The sequence below is a fragment of the Lissotriton helveticus genome, chromosome 2_1 (genome assembly GCF_964261635.1).
Source record: "Lissotriton helveticus chromosome 2_1, aLisHel1.1, whole genome shotgun sequence".
In the NCBI taxonomy this organism is placed as follows: domain Eukaryota; kingdom Metazoa; phylum Chordata; class Amphibia; order Caudata; family Salamandridae; genus Lissotriton; species Lissotriton helveticus.
In genome coordinates, this window is record NC_136059.1 from 111,496,630 (window position 1) to 111,517,642 (window position 21,013).

Here is a 21,013-nt window from a genome sequence, read left to right on the forward strand (position 1 = left end):
GTTTTCTGGAAGTGGGTACATATTTTAATTTATTTAATGTGTATTTAAATATCAATATTTAATAACCTAAATATTATATAATGAAATAACAAATATGCACTATTCCATATATGTTAACATTAATGTATATTTCATTATATTTGTATCTATTTAAAATCATTTAATTTCATTTAATATTTTTTCCAATGGGATTTAATTTTCTATGGAAGGGTGTTGCAATACCAGTGGTTGGCCATCAGTGGTGCTGGATATACTACAAAAGTGTAAGTTACTACAAAAGTGTAAGTTATTACAAAAGTGCAGATTGTGAATACCACAAAGTAGGTAACTTACTCAAAAGTGGAAACTTACTTAAAAGTGTAAGTTAACTTTGCGAATCAGTACTGCATTTTGAGATGAAGAGAGGTGTTGTAGCCGAAGAAGTGTCTTATGGCAAAGATGCACGGCAACAAGACATCTCTACTCTCAATATAATAATAGGGTTAATAATGATATCACCAGAATATTAACTTATGCACGAGCAAAAACTGGAATATAATTCTATCTGCTTCGCTGCCGATGTGTGAGGTGTGGACATTGCATCTTGTCCCCTCTTTGCCAATGAAAGTTTTCTTGAATTGTCGCCACATTGCTGGTCTTGAATGATGTCCCTGACTCCTTCACTCTTCCTGTCTATTTCCCTCTCTCTTTATCTCTCTCTTGATTCCTCCATCTCTCTCACTCCCCACCTCCTTCTCTCTATCTCTACCGCAGCCTCTTTTTCTCTATATCTTTTGGTCTTTCCAGCTTCTTTTTTTCTCTCATTCTGCCTCTGGTTCTCCTCCACTCTCCTTTTCTTTCTCTCTGAAATTTCTTCTTCTCTCTTCTTTTTTCTGTTTCTTTCATTAATCTTTTCTCCATCCTTTCCCTCCAACCTTGTGCCTACGGACAATATAGCCAGGATTAGAAAAACACATCAGGGATGATTTACAAAAGTATTTATGAAGAATGGAATGTATAATGGAATAATACTAAAAGAGTAATATTTTACATACTATATTTTTCCTTCACTCTTTTTCAGTTTTGCTCTCACTCTCTTCACTTCCACTTCCACTTGCCCCTCTAACTCTCCATTTTTTGATCTACCTGTATCCCTCTTTCTCTTGCTTCCTGTATTTCACCCCTTTCTTTCACTCTATCTGAATTTCACTCATTCTCCCATATCACTCCCTGTCTGCCCATTCTCTTGCTCTGTGTCATTCATGTTCTCGATAGTCTTTTTCTCATCTCTTTCTCTCTCTGGTTCTCTCTCTCTCTCTCTCTCTCTCTCTATACTCAGCTTTCCCCTATGACTCTCTTGCTCTCACCTTAATTTGACTCTATTACCTTTTCTCTTTACCTCTCTCTGCCTGTAGCTCTCTTTCTTTAGAGCCCTCTTATTTCATCTCTCTTTCTCTCACATTCTCTCTCTCTCGCTCTCTCTCTGTCTCTCCCTCTTTAAATCATTCACTCTCCTTTTTCCACTGCAGCAGTGACCCAGTGTGACCAACATGACAAACAAGGAGGGCCCGGTGGACAGGGCTACACCTGTGTAAGACACAAGCCTGGAACTGAAGATTCCTCTTCCTGGATGGGTTTGTCGCCCTACCTGAAACAGACACTATGTCTCCGTGCAGGTAAGTGGACTTTATTTCAAACTTTTAAATTGTTTGTTGATTTAAAAAATATAGTACCAGAAATTAAACTTTAAGCACATTCACAGAGTGTTGTTAGGTTTAAATATATTTTCTTGCCAGGTCTCCTGCCTTTTATATATCAAAAAAACCATTGAAATGAGAGAAATGTCCAAAACAAAAGATCTCAGAGAAATGTGAGCTAGATGGCAAAGAAAAAATGTAATAAAGAAAGGGAATATTCCATTGATTGGAAACCGATAACATGGCATAACAGAAACCATGAATATCTAATGGTGGAAAACTGTAAACCCCTGCTTCAGAGATATCCAATATAGGTCCAAGAGGCTGTGTAGTGTAGTTCCTATTTTCCCAATAGGCTCTGCGCATTGGAATAGTACCTACAGCAGTAAAGGCCTAGGCCAGACGTTAACTAGGTCTACTATTGTCGATACTAGACTTAATTTTTGGGTTTGCCAGCTAAGCTCAGAGTTCGCTAGAAACTTTCTCGAATGTTCAAGGAAGGATTAACTTCCCTGATTAGACAAGAAGGGATTTAGTTTCTGACAACCATAGAACATGACAACTTTGCTCTCCCCTAATCAAGAGTCAATCTCCAGAGTCGTGTGAGCACAAGGCAATTATATTACTCAGTCAGTACGTGCATTCTTAGTCTCATCAGAATGTAGAGAAAAGGAAGAGACGGGCGTGTTCAATAAAAGGTGTTATTTATTGATCAGTCTCTTTTCTCGTACAAGAGAAATGGATCGATATTATTGCGATACTTATAGTTAAGTAAAGTGCATACATTAAAAGCAATAGTATAAAATAATACTGTAAAAACATTGATATGGTTTCTGAGCCATATGATGTTTAAAATGATTAAAATATATTTACATACACATATATATTTGACTAAACGTGCTCAACTGGTGTTTCTAAATATGCCTACCCCGTGTACCTGACCTAAGTCTAATGCGTGGGCGGGAATAGAAAGTTACAGTTTAAGTTAAGTTTGTTTTTGCCAAGTGAATAACTAAAGAATTCTCTAGGAGGGGTTATTCAGTTCTGTACCTGGAATTTAGGATGAATGAGGAATGGTATCTCTTTCTCTGCTCTCGATATTCCAGGCTGCCTGCGAGGGCTGCCCAGAAGCGCCGGTGCTGGGTCTCTCGGCTTGAGATAGCAGCGCGTCTCTCAGCGCGTCAGGAAGGCGGGGCTGCTGCCTGCGGGGTCTGCTTCTGCTCTCTGCTTCGGCAAGTATGGCTGCTCCGTCTTGTCACCACGCGTGTGTTTGCATAGGGCAAGGTCGGCAATATTTATACCTTAAAGGTGCCGGGATTGACGTAAGGATGGACATAGGTACGTCAATAAAGATGTCATACGACTTGCTCGTTAGCACATTCTTTACTAAAGTTCTCTGTGAAATCAAAACAATGGCCGCACGGATTATCCAGGTTGTCATAGGTTTGATTTGTTTATGAGAACGTCGTATGCCTTATCAGGGGCTGGAGGAATATCGCTTGTCTAATTAGATCTCAAGCGTTATGACCTAATCAGATAACACGTTCCTGTGCCGTAGTGTGACTGCGTCAGATAACGGTATCTGCATCATGGGGAATTTCTTGCCTCATGGGCTGACTGTTAGTTAACTAGCTAGGTAGTTTAACCAGAATAGGGTCAGGAATAGGGGGATCGATTCAGAACCTATAGAAATACACGACACCCACTCCACGCTAACTATGGTCATATCTACTAATCTATGCATAGTATAACATAGTACAACATACTATAGAGTATAGTGTATACCTTACCACCCCAAAATACATAAATGCATTTTGAAATTTTCAAATATACTGAAAAATTGCAGTCATATATATCGTATGCACTTAAGCTATGAATCAAATGCAAAAGTAAACACGCATTGTTATGCATTATTGTTTGTTGGTATATGATAAATACACATGAAATGGCTCTTAATATGGCTATACAGAAAAAAAGTCGAAACCATTTCATCACATAAAATATATTGTGAACATACCAGTGGGCAGCTAAAGTCTATATAAAGTCTATAAAGAATCTAAAAAAATAGAAATCTTAGTTCTCTAGGAATAGTTTCTTACTTTAAGCAGAAGATCAGTGTCCCGGGAAAAAATATATAGAAAAATATTTTAGGGGCTTGCTGAAAAAAGTTGCTGTCCGTGAACTGGATTGTAATTGTTCACGTGACTTTATTTTTAAAGTTGAAGGCCGAATTCAGGGAACGCCGTGTGCGAGTTTACTCAAAAGTCTCTATTTCTGTTCCGGAGAGAACATCATATCATTCAGGCTTTCGAAAAAACTGTCAACAGCTTCATGGGAAAGTTCCACTAAGTCGTAAATAGGGGTAACCATGCATTCATGCGCATGATTGTCTCCATTGACATTCTGATTTGCATTGCTGACAGAAGGTCGTACCTGTTCGATGCTGCTTTCATCTTGAACTTCACTACTCTTCAATCGCAGTGGTGAAGATTCCAGGAATGCCGTCATCAGAATTGGCAGCCTTTGAGGGCAGCACAGTGCGTGAACCTTGGTAGGAACCAACAGTGTATCTGCATCCACTGGCGCATCCGATTGTAGCGTCAGACAGGTGTCTAACACGCATTCTTCTCCGCATAGCAGACACCTTAGTACAGGTAAAACACACCTTTGCCACATTGGTCGAAATGATAGAAACCAAGTCATGTTTAGGTCTCTAAGCCGGGAGAGTCCCAGGATTTTTGATATCCGGTCCCGGTATCCAATGGCTAGGATCGTATCTTCCATTGTCGTGAGATTTTGTTCTGTGACATGGGTTGCCATAACGAAAAATAAGGACTAGGAATAGGATTCCTGCAATTAGTCCTAGGATCAGGGGAAGTCCGCCAAAAATCGAATGGACGAAGTCTGGAAAAATACCCAGTATGGCTTTGAATGGTGTTAATGCCATCGAAAATACTGTCTTAAATACCTTTGAGACCCCTGTGGTATCAGAAATATTTAAGATTTCGCTCAGGATTTCCGCGAAATGTACGGGGGAATTGGTTGATAATAATGTATGTATCTCTGCAGTCGTCCTTGCGACTTGTAGATCATACGTTTCTTTAGATGACGTGAGCCTTGTAGGCGTCTGAAGAAGCACTGTTTTCATTCTGCTTAAAGTGTCTATTCGAATAGAAGTAATTTTCAGACCGGGCCATGCCCTTGCCTCCCTGTCTGGAAAGGAGCTGGGGAACAAAGAACGTCCACAGCACTTGACCTTCGCCGTCGTAGTGACGAGATAAGGAGTCCCGGGCATAAGACTACAGCATCTGCGGTCTACAATAAGAATGTAACTCCCATTATAGAGTCTTTGAAAGAATGGTTCTATTTCAGTTGCAGGTGCGCCTTGCTGGTGACATGAAAGGTTGTATGAATTCCCTTCACAGGCTCCGTGCAAACTAATACCGTTACACAGAAGCGTGCCGCTTAGTGACATAGCACAATTGTTGCCACTAAGAAACACTTTCTGTCCTTTGTTACTGACACATGCATGTGAATAGGGCAGGTTCCAAGTTGTTTTAAGGTACCCTTTTCCCAATTTCTCGTACATGCCAGCCTGTATATATTTTTGGCAGTATTGAAACCTGAAGGTTGAGATTGGAATATTTATGATTCCGTGTATTATCCATTCACTGACAGGTCGTTCTGACATTGTCATTGGTAATCTTTCTAGTTTTTCAATGCTCAAGATTGTATAATCAGCACCCTTCTGCGCCATACCGATTTGTCTATCAGTAAGGTTAAAGATTTGGAATAGTGACGTTGTGTTGATTAAACGCCAAGGCACATAGCCTGAACGCAGATTTTGTAACGTCCAACCAAGCTGTACAATAGAACGCAATTGTGACTGACCATGTTGTAATAATAGTAAGTCTTGCGATAATATATCGATTGCTGAAGACACAATGCTGTCCAATGAAAAAATTCTGGAGGACAGAGTCATTAACCCATTGTCCACTACAGAAAGTGATTTTTCCAAATTAATACGGTCAATTTCCCGTATTCTTTCTGCTGTCTCAATTTGAGTAACCTTCCAGGCCTCATTGTATGCTGCATATACAGAGGCTGCTATGAAACGCTTATGACGCTGTTTGCGTGGTCCCAGTATGAAATCACGCAAGTCAGCACCATCAGTAAGTAAAGTTAGGTGTTGCTTAATTTCAGGCAGTGTGGAAGTTTGTAGCCATTGAAGGCATAATTTGCCCACACTGTAGGTTGTTATTATCCCTGGGTGATGTCTTTGGGGATATCTAGGGTCTGGCCTGGTCATTTTGAAACCCTGTGTTTTATTCAGGAATCTATCTTGACAGTTATTTGTATCTGTGGGCCAGATCAACCATTGTTTCCAATCAGGATGTGTTCTGTTTTGGTTAAGTATATGGTTTATGTCTATTCCTTCATCTGTATCAGAGTTATTGCTAAACATTGTTGGCTTTGGAATAGATAGGTTATTTAAATCTTTGATTTTTGCTAGGCCAAGACAGGTGGTTTGTTGGACGGTGTCATTTAAAAATATCATTTGTTCTGGGATCATGCAGGCTCTAAACAAAGCTTCTAAACCCTGTACTTGCCATTCTTTTGTGCCCCAAACACTTTTCAAATCAACATTTTTGTCCCAATAATCGAATCCAAAAGTATTCATTTTTTCAAAGAAAGAATCCGAATATATCAATTTTGTGTTGGTTATCATGGTTTTCATCCCTGTCTTGTTTGACAATTTGTAATAAAATGTTTCAGCATTAGTTATGTTAAAACCTGAAAAATATGAATATTTGTCATATACGGTTCTAGAGCTCCCTTTTGGAGGTGTAGCACAATGTTCCCATTGATTATAACTTAAAACATTTCTAGGTTGTGCAGATTTATGCAAGAAATGGTTACCATAGTGGTTATAGCAATACATACTATCATAATTTGTAGAACCCTGCAAATAATCATGTTTTGTAAATTTAGCAGACATTACTAAGTCAGACATCATATTGTTAATACTTTCAAAGTCCCAATCATCAGCAAATGAGTTTGGTTTTGCAAAGTCACTCAAAGAGATCTTGATTTGGTGTGGATATTTCAGGATCTCGACCGGACCATAAATTTCATAGTCAGTGTTGTCCCAGGCTACCCCACCAGGTATTGGAATTGCTGTGAAGTTGGCTGAAGAAAGTTCTGAAGAAAGTTCTCGTTTCTCGACGTGTGAAGATGTGTGTGGTTTGAGGACCAAGTTGATGTTCTGACTTGCTGTGTCCATTTTAGCATATTTTCCCTCAATGAAGCGTCCCAAGGTAAATACCATGATGAGCCAAAGTATGAGGATAAATGCACCAAAACCCACCCAAAATTCAATCCATGGAGAAATCAGATATGTTTCTTTTAGTTGTTTCAAAAGTTCCGTCGCTTTGTCTTTAAAGGATTTTGATGATGGCTGTGTCTTTTGTTCGCTGAAACCGTCAGAGGAATCATCGAAGTTGATGAAGTAACCGGATGCAGTTCTGTCAATTGTTCCAATTGGTTCAGGATTTTTGTTTCTTGCATTTTCACTTGGTACTTCTGTATAGATTGGTGTGTCTCTACTAAATGTCTTTATTTGGGTTTTCAGAGGTCTAAGTTCTATTGCATTGTTGCATAGTCCTTGTTGTTCTTCTGTAGGCGTTTCGAATGTGATGAGCCTCTTTGATAGGACCTCTGTACTGGTAGCAAACCTTGGTGTTCTGCTACTTATTGGGAGTCCACTTGGCCTACTGTTTGTTATCGGCCACATGTTGTGGTTTTACCAGGTCGATGGATACAACTCGGTTCTCCTTTTTTCCAGCAAGTGGCGGTAGTACAACTGATCTTGTCCCGTTGACAGACAAGACAGGAACTGCTTTTCTGTAAGAAGGCCCAAATTCCTTCTTTACCGCGATCTTTTCCCTGACTAGATCCCCGACTTTTGGAATCCAGACAGGTCTTGCTGGGACAGGTGGTGATTCTTCAGTGGTTGTTGGCTGTTGTTTCAACTGTATGTTGCTCAGGTCTCTTCTTGTTTTGTTTAAGTCCTGCAAAATAGCCAAACGGTCTTTGACATCAAAGGTTTTTTCTATTACCACTGAAGTCTGACTATCAAGGTCAGAGATCAACATCCTAGTTCCGAATAATAATTCGTACGGACTGAATCCCTTCAGAGAATTTCTTGGCAAGTTATTTAGACTACGTTGGACACTTATTAGATGTTTGACCCACCCAGCTCCCGAACCTAATACCTTTGCCGTTATAGATTGCTTTATGTCACGGTTTTTTCTTTCAACAATTCCGTTCCCCTCAGGGTGAAATGGACAAGAGTACCGCAATTGCACGCCCATGCTGACCATGGCCTCCTTATAAGCCCGAGAGCTAAAAGCAGGACCATTGTCCGAATGCAGAATGCCAATTGCGTATGTGCCGATAAAGACCCGCAAATCTTTTATAACAGTTCTGGCGTCAGCCGTTCGCTGGGGCCACATCCATATGAATCTCGTGCATGAGTCCACTGCGACCAAGATATATTTATAGTTACCGTCCCTTTGTAAGGGACCGCAGTGGTCTAGATAAACACAGGCTAATGGTTTATCCGAGATTAGAAGGGGCGTCTGTGCTGGACGTCTCACAGTTGATACTTTCATTTTTTGACATATTTCACATGCTAGAACATAGTTCCTTGTTTGTCTTCTCATTTGCGGCCACCAGTATCTCTGTTTTAATAATGATACTGTGGCTGAGACGCCAGCATGGGTAGAAGCAAGCCCTTCGTGTGCCGCTATTATTAGTCCTAATCTGTGTTCCATGTTTGGAATTGCCCTATCCCCCACTCCAGGGATTTGAGCAAAAGGAACATTGTTTTCATCTGTTATGTATGAGTACTTTAATGGAAAGCCTTTAGGGAGTGGTTCTATCGAATCCTTTTCAGAAGCGCTGACAGCTTGTAATATTTCGCTGTCTATTTTTGTTTTTGACCGGGTGACTGCAGCTACGGAAGCCGTTTGCACAGCTGCCTTCGCGGCCTCATCAGCCAATGAATTCCCTGCAACGTGAACGCCATCACGTTGATGACTCAGTGTATGTATCACGTGAGTCTTTGGTAGTTCTTTTTGTAAAAGAGCTACTTGTTCCCATAGCATTTTATGCTTGATTGTGCCTCCTTTCGCATCCTTGAAACCATTTTGAAGCCAGATCTGCAAGTATTCATTGTAAGATTGAACGCAATAATACGAATCGCACACTATGAGTGTGGGGAATTCTCGATCGGTATTTTCAAGCGCCATCTTGAATGCTAGTAATTCAGCTCGCTGAGCTGTGCAATCTCCTAGAGATTGGGTATTAGTCAGGGTTGGTTTAAATTTCCCTTCGTGCCAACGACCTTTAACAATCGCGCACGCAGCACTGTAAGCTTGTTTACCCCCTACTGCGGGTTGTGCTGATCCGTCTGTATATATTATACAGCCGTATTGGTCTAGAGGCAGAATTTCGGTTGGCAGAGGACATTCGAATTCATATTGTAGAAATTCTTGTGTTTTTAAGTAAGGATCAAATTCGTACACCACGTCTGTTGCAGCAAGAGAGTTAGCCCATTGTATCCATCTCGGATGGAGTGCTTTCGCATTTGGAATGCTTGCCTTTGTTACTGCCTCTAAGGCTGGTATTGGTGTCACGATTATTATTCGTTTACCTTGTGCCAGGGCTCGTTCTTTTGCTATAGCTGTCTGTGTTGCTGTAAGAATTTTTTCCGTTGGGCTAAATTTCATTTCAGCCTTAGTGTACAAGTGCGATTTAAATGCAATTGGTACCTTATCTCCCTCATTAGAGGTTAGGTATGTGAATCCGCATCTCCCTGGGATGACTCGGATCACAAGGTTGCGTGTATTATCACGGGTTTCTAATTTTGTTTTAATTAGCATGTCTGTTTGTAAGGATCTCAAAATTTCTGTGTGAGTTTGAGTCCAACTGGATCTTTTAAAGTCTGGTTTAATTAGATCGTAAAGGGGCTTGACCCTTTCTGCGTAATTAGCAATGTAAGTTCTTCCGAAATTTAGGAAGCCTAGAATTGACTGTAGGTTTTTTAGTGTTTTAGGAGCTTGGATTACGGCACATTTCTCTAGGAAATTGTCTGCCAGGCTTTTGCCTTCACTTGATAACTCATATCCTAAGAATAGGACCGTCAGATGGGCAATTCTGGACTTTTTGAAGTTGAATTTGTAACCCTCTGCAGCGAAACCAAGTATTATGGTGTTCACTCTTTTCAAGTGAGTTTCCAAGTCATCATCTGTTAAGTAAATGTCATCGACATAAGATAATGCTTCATCATCATATTGTTGTAGTAATTCTGTTACTCTCGCTGAGAATACCCCCGGGCTATTCTTGTACCCCTGGGCTAACCGACAGAATTGTTTTTGAGTGCCATTTACTGAGAATGCAGTTAAATATCTGCTCTCTGGTGCTATGTTTTGACAAAAGAATCCGTTGGAGATGTCCAAGGTTGTTTTGTATTTTTTGCGCACTATGTTATTCATTAGTGCAGCACTGTGTGAGTTTTGCACTGCAAAAGTTTTGCAACATGTGTTAAGGTGTCGGTAATCCAAAACTAGACGGTACGAATTGTCTGGTTTGGAGACCGGAAACAAAGGATTGTTCATTTGTGAGGTGCAAGTTTCAATCACCCCTTGGTATTCTAGCTGATCTAGTATTTCATTTACTTGTTTTTTAGCTTCTTGCTTAATTGGGTACTGCCTTTGTGCAGTTGGTTGTGATTTTAACTGGACTTTGTGAGGAGAAGAATCCTCATCCCATCCCACGTGATTTTTATATAAAGCAGGTGCTAAGGCCACTGCCCACTTTCTAGCAAGTGTGTATTTTTTATGAATCGGTATTTGATTCGAGAAGGCAGGCATAATTACTTCTTCGCCATGAGGGCACTCCCTGACAAACTCCGGTGGCCAGTCTTTTTCAGCTAGAAGGATGTCATAGCCCTTGGATAGGTTATCCCAAAATAGTCCCCTTATTTTCCTAGTCTTATCTCCCTCTATACGTAATGTTATCTCGTATATTTTGTGGGGCTTGCTAACTCTGGTATCTGCAGTTTCCACTTGAAGGTATTCATTCGTGTCCACTGTCTCCAGATGATTCATAAGGACTTTGCGAGCTATGCTCACCTCTGCTGCGCTGTCTAGCATTGTCTGGGCCCACTCTCCGTTTTTCAATTGTGTCCTCAGTATTCTCGGCATTGTTAACTACCTTGATACTGGCTACCTTCTTTTTTGGAAATTGTGATTTCTTTTTCAGTTGAGCAGGTTCCTTGTCTTTGGACTTGGCGTGCTCTTCTGATCGTCCTCTTCTTTCCGATTTCTGCGAGGAATTCTGAAAAGATTGAGAGGGACGTGTATCAATGTCTTGATATCTATCAGGTTTTTTAATATTATCCCTATTTCTAAGGTTATATCTATTCCCAGAGGGTTCACTCTGAGGTGACCTTTGTCTCGGGTTTGGAGATTTCTCTCTTCGCCTAGGAGACCTTCCTCTGGACTGGAATTTCTTTTCTTTAGGATTGGATTGTTTGTTCCCATCCCAGTTCTTTTTTGGTGAATTATTATTATTATTAAAAAACATTTTTTCTGGACTTGTAGTCAGTTGCGGTTTTACTGGTATTCCACCTAGACTATCTCTGCCTAGTTCTTCATAGGATTTTTCTATGATTCTGGCAATTTCAGCTGGTTGGTCTGCTATATCTGTCTCTTTTAACCTCTGGCGGATCGCCACGTTTGCTGCTTCACCCTTTATGTTGGCTAGTAATATAGCCGAGACCTGCTTGAAGTCTTTCAGTAATTTCATACCAAGAGTTAAAGCAGGTTCTGGACCATATTCATCTTGAATTTGTTTTAGCACATCTGGTATTACCGAAATGGATGGAACACCGTGCGTTTTTGTGTAGATGGAAGCAAAGACTGTACCCCAAGTGTCACAGTCCTCAATGTGTGGTGCGATTCCCATTGGGAGACATATAGTCAGAATCCTGTGTTTTTCTAGCGGGGTGGTGTCAGGAAACACCGCCTCTATTTGGGTGATTTTCTGTGCCAACCAGAATGGTATCTGTTCCCTTTTAGCTGGAACCTTACCTAGGCAGGATTGGATGTTCTGTGGTGTAATTTTATTTGTGTTCCCCTGGTGAGAGGTCAGCTGTGGTAGTTTAATCGCTGGCTGAATTGTAGAAGTCCGCATTACATACTGAACTAATTGTCTGTGAATTTTTAGTAGTTGTTTTAGCTGTATTAATAGCTCTGGTGCAGTCATCTCGTCGATGTCTGGATGTGGTGTGTATCCGGCTAAGACCGGCCACGTTGCTCCTGGTCTTCCTAAAGGACCGAGCCTTGTAATGTGATTATTATGTTTTAGGGCGCCATCAAATAAGAGCAAATGCTCTTGGAATTTGAGTGGTACTTCCACCTCCTCGAAAGGAGTGTACGTTTCAGGAGGTTCCTCTACTTTGCAATAGTGGAAGTACTTTGTTACAGCATTTGCTGCTGGAAAATGTATCCATGTATAGTATACCTCTGTCTGCCGATATTCGTGTGCCTCAATTACGAATATGACTGTGCCACCTCTAGGTGTCAGTCCATTTTCTATAAGTTTTAAGGTTATAGATCTCCTTTTGGCGACCTGGATGAGTATTATATCCGGGTCTGCTGTTTGCATGGTAGCATCAGCATCTGCTATTTCAGTAGCTAATCTAATTGCCTCTCTTTCTCCATCACTGTCTCCCATTTTACTGACAGGATGGTATTATTTTTATTTGCAGATCAGGTTTCTTTATGGAAACAGAGATTAGATGCACAATATTCTGGAACTGTTTTATCCTTCAACGTTGACTAGACCAAGAACCATACATAGGAGTTCCCTCCTGCGAGGTTTTGGAGGATATATTAACCTTTCACCCACTCCAGACGTCTTTGGAGTATTTTGGAAAAAGGGGTCTGAGTGAGAAAGCACGACTGAGTTACTCTAAATGTCTTACGTTAGTTTTATCGCCCTTTCCAAACACGTTGGGCGCCATGTAGTGTAGTTCCTATTTTCCCAATAGGCTCTGCGCATTGGAATAGTACCTACAGCAGTAAAGGCCTAGGCCAGACGTTAACTAGGTCTACTATTGTCGATACTAGACTTAATTTTTGGGTTTGCCAGCTAAGCTCAGAGTTCGCTAGAAACTTTCTCGAATGTTCAAGGAAGGATTAACTTCCCTGATTAGACAAGAAGGGATTTAGTTTCTGACAACCATAGAACATGACAACTTTGCTCTCCCCTAATCAAGAGTCAATCTCCAGAGTCGTGTGAGCACAAGGCAATTATTTTACTCAGTCAGTACGTGCATTCTTAGTCTCATCAGAATGTAGAGAAAAGGAAGAGACGGGCGTGTTCAATAAAAGGTGTTATTTATTGATCAGTCTCTTTTCTCGTACAAGAGAAATGGATCGATATTATTGCGATACTTATAGTTAAGTAAAGTGCATACATTAAAAGCAATAGTATAAAATAATACTGTAAAAACATTGATATGGTTTCTGAGCCATATGATGTTTAAAATGATTAAAATATATTTACATACACATATATATTTGACTAAACGTGCTCAACTGGTGTTTCTAAATATGCCTACCCCGTGTACCTGACCTAAGTCTAATGCGTGGGCGGGAATAGAAAGTTACAGTTTAAGTTAAATTTGTTTTTGCCAAGTGAATAACTAAAGAATTCTCTAGGAGGGGTTATTCAGTTCTGTACCTGGAATTTAGGATGAATGAGGAATGGTATCTCTTTCTCTGCTCTCGATATTCCAGGCTGCCTGCGAGGGCTGCCCAGAAGCGCCGGTGCTGGGTCTCTCGGCTTGAGATAGCAGCGCGTCTCTCAGCGCGTCAGGAAGGCGGGGCTGCTGCCTGCGGGGTCTGCTTCTGCTCTCTGCTTCGGCAAGTATGGCTGCTCCGTCTTGTCACCACGCGTGTGTTTGCATAGGGCAAGGTCGGCAATATTTATACCTTAAAGGTGCCGGGATTGACGTAAGGATGGACATAGGTACGTCAATAAAGATGTCATACGACTTGCTCGTTAGCACATTCTTTACTAAAGTTCTCTGTGAAATCAAAACAATGGCCGCACGGATTATCCAGGTTGTCATAGGTTTGATTTGTTTATGAGAACGTCGTATGCCTTATCAGGGGCTGGAGGAATATCGCTTGTCTAATTAGATCTCAAGCGTTATGACCTAATCAGATAACACGTTCCTGTGCCGTAGTGTGACTGCGTCAGATAACGGTATCTGCATCATGGGGAATTTCTTGCCTCATGGGCTGACTGTTAGTTAACTAGCTAGGTAGTTTAACCAGAATAGGGTCAGGAATAGGGGGATCGATTCAGAACCTATAGAAATACACGACAGCTGGATACAAACCATAGGATAACTACATGAGATACCTTTACATTCACTCAAACCATTATACCATAGGAACTACATGAGATACCTTTACATACACTCAAATCATTATACTATAGGATAACTACATGAAATACCTTTACATACACTCAAACAATTCTATATTAGGATAACTACATGCGATACCTTTACATACACTCAAGCCATTATATCATACGATAACTATATGAAATGCATTTATATTAGGGGTGGGCGAAATATTCTGTTCCACCCGCGGAATTGGCAGAATTGTGGCCACTTCTGTTCAAATTCCAGCAATGGCCATCAGGCAGACTTTTTCTCCTATGAGGCTACAGAAAATGCGAGCTGGTGAGAGTGCGTGAGATTTGGCGCTTCCTAGTACAATTTTCTAACGTAAATGATTGCCGGCGGTTGCGAGCAGTTGTGGCCAGAGGGCTACCACTGGAGTAGATGTGCTGCCATTCAAGTAGATTTTCTACTGAGCACCAGCAACATCACCACGAATAACCGAGCGCTCTTGCGCAACACACGGTGCAGTTTGTGCTGATTTTTACCGCTACTCACGTTACTGGTGGTAAAGTATAGTTCGAGCTGCATATTTTACACCTATCGGCAGAATTCTGTGAAATGTCATGGAGTTTTCTGTAACTCTGCGAGTTGTGCCCACCCTGGAGATGTGTGGTGCAGCGGCCAGGGCAGCTGACTTTGGAGCAAAGAGCTCACGGTTCGATCCCTGGCTCTGGAGGTAGATCAGCTCAGCACCATATGACTCTGGGCAATAGCTCACTTAATTTCCATGACAGCCCCCAATGCCTTGGTACCCATAAGGGTGAGTAGTTTGCTCTTTACAATTACTGGATTCACGATGTTATTTTACCCCTAATTTGCATTCACTGAAACAAAGAACTAGTGGGGATCCAGCTGGAATTCAAGGTATTGGGTTTTACATTTTTGCAATAAACATTACACACATTTCCAATTGGCGGAATAGGGCTATAAATTGATTTGCCCGGAATCACAATGTTTTTGTGCTAAAACTGGAATAGGATCATATGTTTCCAGGCTTCTATGTCAAAAAGCTATCCACAAGGTCACATCCCCTCTCCTTTGACACTTTAGGATCACCGTACCTTACACTGGGAGCCTTTCATAACCTCTGAAACCTGTCAAGCTATGATGAGGTACCCTGCAGATGTCAGCAGAGACTTGTGAAAAGTAGGATAAAACATACAATGACTGTTTATGGTTATGGGTTGTATTGAATTCCAGGTTTAATGAAAACAATGCTCAAATTGTGTAGCGTTTTATATCACGTAGGATTAGACATTTATATTTGTGATTATTCACACCTTTTACCCAGTTTAGTAATCTAGATTTGATTTAATCCTGGCTTCTGTATATTTTTCAAACATTTCTTTAAACTTCAATAAAGATGCTTTTACTTTATCATTACATTTTGTTCCTAGTTCTGGTTTAGCTGATGACATTGAGAACTAGAAGTTTGAAGAATTTCTAACATTGGTGTCAGATAGCATAGCAAAGGACAATGTCAACATCAAATTATCTTGAAGACTGTAACTAATCGAGCTCTAAACACTACTTGATGCCAGACCAATAGGAATCCGCCCAATAAAATGTGGGAGACTACTGTGCCTTGTTCAACAAAGGTAGCATTTCCTGTTTGTTAACTAGGGGATTCCAATCCACCCAGATATTACTATGCAAGCCCCTCGAATCCACACACATCCTGTTGGAGCCATCAGTTTGCACTATACTATGGAAGAAAGCTACTCCAATGCTTCTTTCGATTCAATCGGTCCTATTTTTCCTCACTGGTCAATTTTAACCTTCAGTGATTTGATTTAAAAGGTCCATTCTAGACCAAAAGTGTTTCCTCAACACAATCTGGAGAAATCTTTCAGGATTCCTAATTAAATTATGATATGCAGGGATTATGTCAATCTAAATCTCCTAACTCTGAACCCGTCAGACTGGAATGATCTGCCTTTGGGCTGCAGTCAATTCCAGAACCTACATAAATTTGCCACACATATACATCTTCACCGAGTGTTCCCTGTTTTGATCTATATCCTATTAATTAATCAGTAGGTTTTGGAACTCTAGAATGTGTTAGAATTGGGAGTCTCTCGTTGGTAGAGGTAGGTACCTTTGACCAAATAGGGACCCTTGCTTCTATTCAAGGAAAGGGGGGTACACTCCTGGATACCCCCTGCACACCCCCTTGGTAGCTTGACACGAGCAGACAGGCTTATCTCAGAGGCAGTATCTAAAGCATTTGTGAACACATAAAGTAATACAGCGAAAACACTGCAAATTGGCAACACACCAGTTTAGAAAAATAACTAATCTTAACACAAGACCAAACAACAAAAATCCACAATACTGTAATCAGTAGGGGTGGGCAGAAAACTCCCCGGTCCGGTACCTGCTTCTGACAGCATCCAGGCAGAGGAGAACCTGGATACTCGGCTGGCTTGCATGACAGGGGGCTCCCGCACCTAAGGGCCCTGGGATGGAGCACGAGCCCAGGGCCCGGTCCCAGCTTCCGAACCCTAGCCAGGCCGAGAGAGCCTCCACAGGCCCCGGTGGACCCCCATCTCCAGCACCTGGACCCTCGAATGGCTTGCAGGACAGGGGCTCCTACAGCCTGGGACGGAGCACAAGCCCCGGGCCCGGCGGCAGCTTCTGAACCCTAGCCAGGCTGGGGAGAGGCTCCCCGGGCCCCTGTGGACCCCCTTCCCCAACGCCCGGACCCTCTGCTGGCTTGCAGGACAGGGGGCTCCTGCACCCTTGTACCCTGGGACAGAGGTCAAGCCCCAGGCCCGGGCCCAGCTTCTGAATCCTAGCCAGGCAGAGGAGAGCCTCCCCGGGTCCCGATGAATGCCCGGACCCTCGGCTGACTTGCAGGATGGGGGGCTCCCGCACCCTGGGACACTGGGATGGAGCATGAGCCCCGGGCCTGTTCCTAGCTTCCGAACCCTAGCCAGGCCAGGGAGAGCCTCCCCGGGACCCGTTGGACCCCGTCCACAGCACCCGCACCCTCGGCTGGCTTGCATCATCAGTAGGGTAAAACTAACCTGTCTCACGACGGTCTAAACCCAGCTCACGTTCCCTATTAGTGGGTGAATGATCCAACGCTTGGTGAATTCTATTTACAATGATAAGAAGAGCCGACGTCAAAGGATCAAAAAGCAACGTCGCTATGAACGCCAGTTATCTCTATGGTAACTTTTATGACACCTCCTGCTTGAAACTAGGCCTAGGCCCAACCAAAGGCCCTGCAAAGCATTATGGGATGAGATTAGCAGTGGGCAGTGAATATTATATAGTATCTATTAGACCTGGCACCATTGGCGCGGGTCTCCCTTCCATTTTTGTTGCTGTTGCCTCATGTGTTTTTGCTGGTGTTAGATGCTCAGAGCATTGTACCACTGCCAACCCGTGCCACAGTGCAAGTGCTCCCTGTGTAAATTGCTATATTGATTGGATTCCATGATTGGCTTCTTTGGTTTACTGTCAGTCCCTAGGACCGTGTACCAGGAGTGCCCAGGGCTTGTAAATCCAGCCCTGGGCACTCCTGGTACCCCTGGGCACTCCCGGTCCAGGGAAGGCATGGCTTGGCAGTTCGGGCTGGGCTGTTCCCATGAGGCACAGGGTCAGACCGATTTGCATATGGCCATGTCTGCACTGGGGTGGCAGAGTGGGCTAAAGAACGGTGATGGATTAAACCCAGACCTGTTGACTGGGTGTGAGTATTTGATTGGTTCAGATGATCCGTCCATCACCACCCCTTTTGTACCGCTTTGTTCGCCATAAGTTGGCACGGTATGCTCAGACGTTAGTCCCTTGCTCAATTTGCCACTGGATTCAAGCAAGCCTGGCTGAAGACGGCTGGAATGCCAAAAACCGGTCCTAGGAAGCTTGTTTCTGGTCCAGGGAAGACATGGCTTGGCAGTTCGGGCTGGACTGTTCCCATGAGGCACAGGGTCAGACTGATTTGCATATGGCCATGTCTGAACTGGGGTGGCAGAGTGGGCTAAAGAACGGTGATGGATTAAACCCAGACCTGTTGACTGGGTGTGAGTGTTTGATTGGTTCAGATGCTCCGTCCATCACCACCCCTTTTGTACCGCTTTGTTCGCCATAAGTTGGCAGGGTATGCTCAGACGTGAGTCCCTTGCTCACTTTGCCACTGGATTCAAGCAAGCCTGGCTGAAGACGGCTGGAATGCCAGAAACCGGTCCTAGGAAGCTTGTTTCCGGTCCAGGGAAGGCATGGCTTGGCAGTTCGGGCTGGACTGTTCCTATGAGGCACAGGGTCAGACTGATTTGCATATGGCCATGTCTGAACTGGGGTGGCAGAGTGGGCTAAAGAACGGTGATGGATTAAACCCAGACCTGTTTACTGGGTGTGAGTGTTTGATTGGTTCAGATGCTCCATCCATCACCACCCCTTTTGTACCGCAGTGGGCTTGCAGCACTGGTCGTGCCACCCACAGAAGCGGCCTTGTAAAATATGTCTAGGGTCTGTCATTGCAGAGCCTGCGTGCAGGCTGGTACTGTCATGCTGACTAGGCAAGTACACCCACTTGCCAGTCCCTAAACCTTCCCTTAACTTCATATTAGTCACCTCTATGGTAGGCCCATGGGCAGGGTGCATTGTAAGTATAAGGTAGGACAAGCCCTGATGTGCGCGGCATGTCCTAACAGTGAATTACAGCCATTTTCGTTTTTCACTACTGCAGGGCTACCTGTTCTCATAGGCCAGTATGGGCTGTTCAAATTGTTACATTGTATAATCCTAACAGACTCAGGGAACATGGTAGAAACTCGAGTTTAGTATGCCTGAACTCAGAATAATAAAATACAGCTTTTAGTAAAGTTTATTTTAATATTCTGTGTTTGCAAATACCACTTTTTTAAAGTAGGTATTTGCTTGCCTAACCATTTCGGCCGCCTCTGCTAGGATGTGTATCTGCTGTCTGGTTTCTGTGGGTGACAGGGCTGGGATATTCCAGAGGGCAGGGCTAGGTAGCCTGGTGGTGAATAGAGAGATTTACATCCAGATGGGTGGGAGGAGTGCACTGGATTCTGAATAGGACTGTGCCTCTCTACCTCAATGCAGGCTTCACCTCCTGCGGAGTGTATGATGTCCCTAGCCTGCTCCCTGAATGAGAAGTCAGAGTCCTGTCAACAAAGTCCTCAAGAACTGGTTTTGACTGGGCACAGGCCCCTCTACCCCAGAGGAACAAAGGAATTAGGGGTATACGTATTGGGACCCTGCTCCCAAGACATTAGATCCAGATTTGCCAAGAAGAAAACTCTGCCTAAAAAGAAGGAACTGGGAAAGCTGAAGGAGGAATACTGTCCCTGACCTGGGGGATTGGCCTGCAGTGGTTGCCTTGCTATTGAAGGAGAGGAGAAAGACTCAAAGACTTTATTTTTAACTTGTGCCAAAGATCTGCAAGGACTTGGAAGTGAGCTTGCCCCCCTGAATGAAGTCCCAGGACCAGTGGACTTCACCCGCCTCGCAAATCGCTGCTGGAAACGCTGTTTTCCGTATCCGCCGAGGCCGGGAGCTGTGTATGCCTCGTACGATCAAATCGTATCCTGAATGCACCGTACCAAGCATCGCCACCACGATCAACGCGACTCTGAGTTCATCGACCCGCACAAAGCGCCGTCAACGAGCCCTAGCTCGCACCGTAACTGGGAGGCCCACAACGTACAACGCTTCCAGCATTGACTCACACAGGTCGGGACGACTCCCACACCGCTGCTGGGGTAGAGTCCGAGAATCGCACGGGGTTGAGTATGCATCGTACTGCCAGATTCGCACTGCTTCCAAAGACTGTATGCCTCCAGCTCCCCAGGTACGGCTCGTACGCCGCAACGTAAACAGACCGCACAGCACAAAGCGCCGTCCCCTCAAGCAACGTGACTCTGAGCTCACTGACCCGCAAGGACGCCGTCAATGAGCCATAGCTCTCGCACCGTGACAGGAGGACATCGCCGCGTACAACGCTGTCTTTTACATCGCCCCGTCCATGCCGGACACATCAAGAAAAGGTACTGTGTCCGACTCACACTGCATTTTTGGTACGCATTGGACCGGAGCGTCCGCTGCGCTTGTTAGACTCTTTTGGGTATTTTCATCACTGTGAGAGCCGGATGAAGGGTACAAAAAGCACAGAACTCTAAGATAAGCATTTTCAACAAGAACTCTTTATTGCTAATAGTATTGTGGCTCATTTTGTCGTTATTTGGTCTTGTGCTTACTCCTATATAAAAGCGAACTATTTTTGATATACATTTAGTGCGGTGTCCATTTGTGGTGTTGTCACTAAGTTACTGTACGTGGTCACAAATGCTTAACCTACAACGCCTCTGAATTAACCCTTGACTGCTCGCGTCAAGCTACCTAGAGGGTGAGCAGGGGTTATTTTGAGAGGGTAATCCCCTTGTCCTGACTAGAGGAGAGGGTCCCTGCTTGTCACAAGTACCTACATGTGCCAACCAGAGACCCCCAAATCTAACATTGGTGGTCAGCGGCGAGGATTCTGAATTTGCATTTGTGATTCATGTACAGTGATTGGTGAACACTGCTTAGTGAGTGCAGACCATAACGCAACCACGTACTTTTTGATTCTTGTTTTGCTAGAGATCTCCATTTTTGAAAGTCATGCCTGGTTCACTCAGTTAGAAAGGCCAGCATCTATAGTCTCTGAAAGCATAAACGTAGAATGGGAAGAGGAGAGACTAGAGAGCTGCACCAAGGCCCAGCTGAAGGGCTTCTGCAAAAAGTTCAAAGTTCCCCATGTTGGATGCAAGATCAA

General features: G+C 43.3%; 1 long non-coding RNA gene across 1 annotated transcript in view; it reads left to right on the plus strand.

The window, feature by feature from the left end:
* LOC144819237 (uncharacterized) overlaps positions 1-21,013 on the plus strand; it is a 91,101-nt gene that overhangs the window by 18,344 nt on the left and 51,744 nt on the right. Inside the window, exon 2 of the long non-coding RNA XR_013607241.1 lies at positions 1,509-1,655. This is a non-coding gene — a long non-coding RNA (uncharacterized LOC144819237). The remainder of the gene's footprint in view (positions 1-1,508; positions 1,656-21,013) is intronic.